Source organism: Liolophura sinensis, chromosome 11 (assembly GCF_032854445.1).
Source record: "Liolophura sinensis isolate JHLJ2023 chromosome 11, CUHK_Ljap_v2, whole genome shotgun sequence".
NCBI lineage: Eukaryota > Metazoa > Mollusca > Polyplacophora > Chitonida > Chitonidae > Liolophura > Liolophura sinensis.
Window position 1 is genome coordinate 5,291,501 of NC_088305.1, and position 7,042 is coordinate 5,298,542.

The 7,042-nt window shown below is 40.6% G+C and overlaps 1 protein-coding gene across 3 annotated transcripts in view; it reads right to left on the bottom strand.

Moving 5' to 3' along the window:
• The window catches only part of LOC135477411 (calcitonin gene-related peptide type 1 receptor-like), a 109,985-nt gene extending 103,514 nt beyond the window's left edge, over positions 1 to 6,471 (bottom strand). For all 3 annotated transcript variants that reach the window (XM_064757495.1, XM_064757492.1, XM_064757496.1), the window contains exon 1: positions 5,913 to 6,471. The gene's annotated coding sequence lies outside the window, so the exon portion shown is untranslated. The remainder of the gene's footprint in view (positions 1 to 5,912) is intronic.
• Between the last annotated feature and the right edge of the window lie 571 nt (positions 6,472 to 7,042).

The following is a 7,042-nucleotide window of genomic DNA, read 5'->3' on the forward strand; positions in this document are numbered from 1 at the left end:
TGGGGTTGCACTAAAGAATGTCGTATTTGATACCGCGGACATCCGGGCACTTCACTCGTACGCGGCAGCGGTAAGCATACGATGAGGTGAAAAATAACACGCATCGTCCGAACACCATTTATACTTAATATATATAACAAGGTACATAACTCCAATGTCTGAGACAGAGGACACAACTTTACATAAATGGAAATAAAACACGGGAATATATTTCAACCTCAACCAAACAACGTTCGTTCGAAAGAATAAGCTTTACATCGGCGTGTGAATCGGCAAGAAAGCGTGTTTTCACTTGGCTACATGAAGCTGGAAACCTGTAAGTTTATAGCTTTCTTGTTTATACGGACAAATCCGGTAACAGGGAGGAGACCATCAGGCGACAGTTCTGGCTTGATTTCTCAGCGATGAAAGCCGCTGAAGCCACCATATTTCAGCCATCGACCAAGTGAAAGGTTCCTTAAATAAAACACCCTGACATACCTTAATTTGTTACGGTCTACAGCAGTTATGCTGCATTCTTTGTTTTTTTACTCCACACACGCAAACATGTCAGTTCAACTTGCCCCGATCACTCTAATCCGTCAGCGAGATAAAAGTTTAGCTCTGATTGGTTGTAAGCAAATCTGCGACCAATCAGAGCGAAGCTGACGGATTACAAGTGATGTAGACAGGTTGAACTGGCAGCTTACAATAACATTTTAATTCGTCGATGGTAGAAATATGGTGGCTCCAGCGGCATTCATCTCTGAGAAATCAAGCCAGAACTATCGCCCGACAGTCTTTTCCCTGTTCGACTAAACACGTGAAAACATGTTTGTGGGCCGATTTATACACAAGTGTAAAGTTTAATGTGCCAACTTTTGAACGAACGTCGTTTGGTTGAGATTAGCTCATTTTTCCGTGTTTTGTGTCCAGTTATGTGAAGTTGGGTTCTTCTGTCCTAGGCACTGAAGTTATGTACCTTGTGATATGTATTATGTATAAATAGCGGTCGGAACATTCTGCCACCTATGGTGGAAAGGTATAATGAGCAACATTCGACGATATTCAGGGAGGTACGGCTGGCAACAACCACACATTACAGTATGTAAGACGCGTGAACGATGTGCACAAAATATATAAATTGTGAACGTCTACAAAATCTCGTTTTGCACTTATGATAAAATCGAGACATACCGCATAGAGAGTAAGACCAAAGCAGCGACGAATGTCACCGATGAATTACCTCGGTTAAGGTTTTATTCTCACTGTTCACGTAAATGCATAAATAGTAGCAAATTACACCCCCTCTAGCACCATGGCCTAAGCAAATTAGGGGAAAAAATACAGTGATGTTAATTGCAATTTATTAGACGTCACTGGTCAAGAATTACTCAAAATGCTGAGTTGTGAAATTTAGCATACAATAACATTAAAGAACTGCAAAGCGACCAAGAGGTCATGAAACAGTTTGTATCAACTCCCTTGGAATATAAATAATGTTTTAACCGCCGTGTGTGAGCGAGTAAGCATGTCAGCGCGGTAAAACGGCAAATGCCCGCCGTCTCGAGCAGAGGCCTTGTAAATCGAGACATTAGGGTTTCACACACAAACTATCTCTGGTCCTGCGTCTAGCCATAGCCATAGCCATAGATGTCGCTTGGTTTACAATGTAGTATTGGTGACCAACCTGATGACATTGTCATCATATTTTTGGTGGTAAGAACTTTCAAGCCCATATAAACCGATGACAGTAAATTTCTTTTCATGTATATATAGACCACAAATTCATACCCCACTTCCCCTGAATATTCATTAGATAGCCTGTCTTTGCTGAGGGGATCTGACTAATAAAAGATAGTGCGATTCAAATTTGAAATTATTGAGCATATGGCGTGAATTCAAAGGAACTGTTCACGGAAAATCAAACTATAAAATGTTATATTGGGTCATTCTCCCCACGAAGATACATGTAGCAGAATTGATCCTATTTTAACATTAGATGATATAGGGCACTACACAGCAGTTCGTAAGAGTGTTTGCAAATCTCCGGAAGCTCTCTCTGCTCAGGGTTTCCTTGACTGTCACGTGATACGAACATGGGACGAAACACTGAAGAGACATAAAAGGTGCGTGACTTCAGATCTAACAATTCGCGACTGATCTAATCTGAACAGCGCCGTCTTTCTCAGCTTGATACTCTCACTGTTCTCTAACTATAACCCATATATATGTAGATGACGTGTGAGGTGATCGCGAAAACTAAAATTAGATCGGCACCTCTACCTAACAAGCCTACATGAGATGGGGAAATATATAAACTGTCATCTTGCAAATGTTTCATTTATTTATTTTGCCATCAAAATTACCCACAAATGATAAGTTTCAGCACGTTATACTTACTCAAAGTTGATATATTTATTTATTTATTTGAATTGTGTTTTACGGCGTACTCAAGCATATTTCACTTATACGACGGCGGCCAGCATTATGGTGGGAAGAAACTGTGCAGGACCCGGGGGGGGGGGGGAACGCACGACCATCCGCAGGTTGCTGGCAGACCTTCCCCGTGCGGCCGGTACTAAAGTTGAAGCCTAACTTATAATTTCATAAGGCTTATTGAAGTCCTGAAAGACTATAAATTATAACTTATAACAATGCGGATATGAAAAAACACTCGGATTTCATGGATTTTCCGTATGACGATCTGCATTTTATTTATCAGTCTGATTAGTGTTTCATTCCGCATTTTCGCAATATTACCATTAAAACGGTCTCGTTTTTCCCATGAGCCTTTTTTTTTTTAAAGGGTGGGAGTTAGAGTGAGCGAGTGCTTGGGGATTAACGTCTCTATTAACAATTTTTCAGTCATATGACGACGAAGGAATCCTTAGAGTGCATGTAATGTGCCTCCTTATTGCAGGACGGATTTCCACCGCTCTTTTATCTGGTGCTGCTTCAATGGGACGCCTTACCGACGGCACTATCCCATTCATGCTGAGCGCCAAGGTCTTAGGTGTTCCTTGATCCAAGATTGACCCTGGACCTACCGATCCCGAAGCGGACGCTCTACCAACTGTGCTATCGGGCCCCGTCGTAGGAGTCAGACAAAGTGACGTAAATGACAGGTTGATGCAACACGACATACAACGAGATATGATAAAAAAAACCCACCTAATACTATATCCATGTAACGAATTCATCTGCACATATTAAAACACAAATGTCAGTGGATTTGTCTGACAGTGAACGTCAGTAAGCGAAGTATGTTATCTTCTCAACAAAACATGCCCTAACTACATAATAATCCTTTGTGAAAAGAACATAAGCGACGCTGTGTAATACTTGTTTTCGTTACCCTTTCAACCTTGGCGCAGCCCGAAACTCGGTCTGCGTGTTCGTCACGCTCGCAGCATGTTAATCGAGTAGATGAGTTCATTGCATATACCATACGTGATGTTCCATATATATATATATATATATATATATATATATATACACACACACATCACACACATGAAGACGTACGTAGGGATAACGTAACAAAGAGGGCATCATTGACATCTACACATTCAGGAAATGCAGTCCAAATTGAGGTCACGCGATTTCCAAAGGATTCGGGTCAGTGCAAAGCACATGACACCAAGCTCGGCGAGTTTAACTTAAGCCTATAAAAGTGCAACGCGATAAAGTGTTTTCCAAAAAGTGACTAGCTCAACATTAGATTTGCTATACACTGCTACACAAAGAGCCGTACTGTATATCGACATATTCATAAACTGGATCCTTCAATTTGTGGAATAGTGGTTGAGTTTAAGGACGGAGAACCGGAGTTCTCGTGGGAATAATACCACCGCTAATCGCCGGGTATACACTATAGGCGTACACGATAAACCTCCCAAGTTAAAGCCGCAGCCTGTATCGAGGCCAACGCTTTAGTTGACCGACCAGCGATTGTCCGCAAGATATCGGAACAATTAGACTTCTGCGGATTGAAACAGATCTCTGACTCATCACCACAACATACGTCTATGATATGTAGACTTATAGACTTATTATGTAGACGGTATATAGACTTTTATGGTGTATAAACTTATGGGGTATATAGATTTATAGAGTACCGGTATACAGATTTATAGGGTATACAGATTTATAGGGTATATAGATTTATAGAGCACCGGTATACAGATTTATAGGGTATATAGATTTATAGAGTACCGGTATACAGATTTATGGGGTATATAGATTTATAGAGCACCGGTATACAGATTTATAGGGTATATAGATTTATAGAGCACCTGTATACAGATTTATAGGGTATATAGATTTATAGAGTACCGGTATACAGATTTATAGGGTATATAGATTTATAGGGTACCGGTATACAGATTTATAGGGTATATAGATTTATAGAGTACCGGTATACAGATTTATAGGGTATATAGATTTACATGGTATGCACGGTAGATTTATTGCGTTCATATCAACACTGGAAAGACTGGGTTTTATATAAGCACAAACTTAATACTCTTGGAAACTGCAAATATGGATCATTCGTATACCAGTGAGCACTGTCGAGATTTATGTAGATTATCCAGTAAAATTAGTTTGTACGATTGGGTAGCGCACTCTGTAAGCTTCAAAAAGCGTGACTTCAACGTACTTTAAAATGTAGGCCTGAATGTAGGTTGCTCATCAAGTATATATCCGGGAATGACAATGCCAAAAAATATCAAATAAATAAATAAATAATAAATTAAAAAGAGCACATATCCTAGACAAAATAAATGATAAAAACCTGAGGATTGCATTAAAATATGAGATCTGATATCATCATATGAAATCTTACCCGATTTCATCAATAGAATGATTCAGGATATCGGCAACGAAGGTAGACATACACACATATGTACATGTACGTGTGCTATATCAAGGATCTCTCAAGCATTAGACTGTGTACTGTGTTCCCGTATTGCTGTCCACGTATATACAAATTAGCACCATATGTTAAACCATAGATATAGAACGATCTGCCGAATACAATGCTGAGTGGACTACCCTTTAGCATTGTTTACATCAGTCTGACAACAGACGTATTAATACATCGGGTGACTCTCCTGGAAAAAAGGCGTTTGTCAGCCGTCGCTGGCGGCTATAGTGGAATCATGCAACTCGGGGACGGTGGTCATAAAGATAGGGGTGGGTGGGGGTGAAATTAGGACACGCCATTATATCTAAAATCTACGTACCGTGCCATTTGACCACATATGTATGGAGGGTCCTTGTATATATATATACGCATGTGTATTATTTCTAACCACAGGCTGGCGTTACCCTCCGATGACCCTTTTTTTTCTGATTTCTAGATCGAATCAATGGCAAATTGGTTGACGATCAAAAGTGTGATCAATTATTGCTTTATACATTTTTGTCGATGTTTAATAAGGAATCGATGATGACACTGTTCTGATGCGTCTAAATCTGTAAGGATTTGCTTTGTTAGGGCCTTTAATAACGACGATATGCTGTTTAGTGGGGTCGGGAGTTCCTAACCACCAGGAAAAACGTCGAAGTATGAAGCCTACTTTCAACACAGATGAGCAATGACTCACTCTAACATCTAATCCCTGTTTGTGAGATGCTTTCTCTCTAGTGGTTCATAGCCTCTTTACCCCTCCTGACCTGGGTAGACATGAATGTGCGCACAGCGGCGGGTAAAGCTAGGGGAGCCATCACGGACAGGGCATTGCCCCACGGTGTAAGTTAAACACGTGACCAACTGCCGCGCAACGAACAACAACACCATGGTGTATTTAAGCCAGTCCTCCACGACGCTACATCAGTTTTTTTCCCTCTTTTTCTTCTTCATGCCTGACATCATTTTGATGACATGAGGGGTATAAACTCAACGAACAACTAAAAGTTTGTCTTACCTGAACTTGCTGTAATCCAGAGCACTTTCCTTAAGGCTTCGGTACATATGTGTACAAGTTAACTTCACAGCCCAACATCCACACTAATTATCTGTCAACCAGAGCACAATGCAGTCTAGATCCGCTTTGAAAAAAAAACAGCATACCCGAGTCACACTCCTTTATCAAGCAGCTGACAATCCGCAACCGTTACGTTCAGCATGGATACATCAACTCACATTTATATTCGGTTCGTAGAAAACTGTTATGTGAATGATATACACGGAAATGTGACATACATATATATTCCATGTGGATCTCATATAGTACGCCTGGCTGAGCCCGACTTCGTTGGGAGGGCAAAGTTCGCGAAGGTCAGGCAGACAAAGACTTCGCTTGGCGCTCACTCAGCCAGCCTTCTCTCCAGCGTTGACTTGGGAGTTTCTCGCACACACACAACTACCGTTGATGCTGTCCCGTCCCGCACTTCTGTGCGGCCTTACAGTGCTAAGATTGACACTCAGTAGGCCTATTACTCTGAGGTCCAGGAGAAAGCAGTTATACGTATCTAGACTACAACACGTGTTGCGAGGAGTCAGTTGTGTGTGACAAATCTGTAGCTGATCATATCTGTATTGTAATTTGTCAATATTTAATGTAAATACTGCTGTAGGGCTACTGTGTGGGACTCCTCTCTGGCCAGCCTTATCTCAGCCACCACCCCCACCCAACCACTCCGCAATACTCCGACGTATTTTATCCGAATTTTTCCACATTTCAGCAGGTATATGCCGCTAAAAGAACAAAAACGCAAACTGTTTAAAAAGCACTGTATATATAGTTATATATACTTTGGTAGACATTGTCTCTTGATTTTGGTTTTGATTATCAGTTTCGTGATGACTAGCTGTACGTTACGGGATCAAATGAACGCTCTTATTAACAAACAAAACCAGCATGTATATGCTAATGACCTCTTTTTTCAGCAGTTAACTCATCGTAGTCGATATTGTGTCACATACATGTAACTATGATTATAGTAATTATAGTTATGGGACTAATATAGACATATCATTTGATGAAGAGACCTATCTGTATGTAAATGTACATGTATATATATCTACTACAGACACTGCTCTATGAAGTCTAAT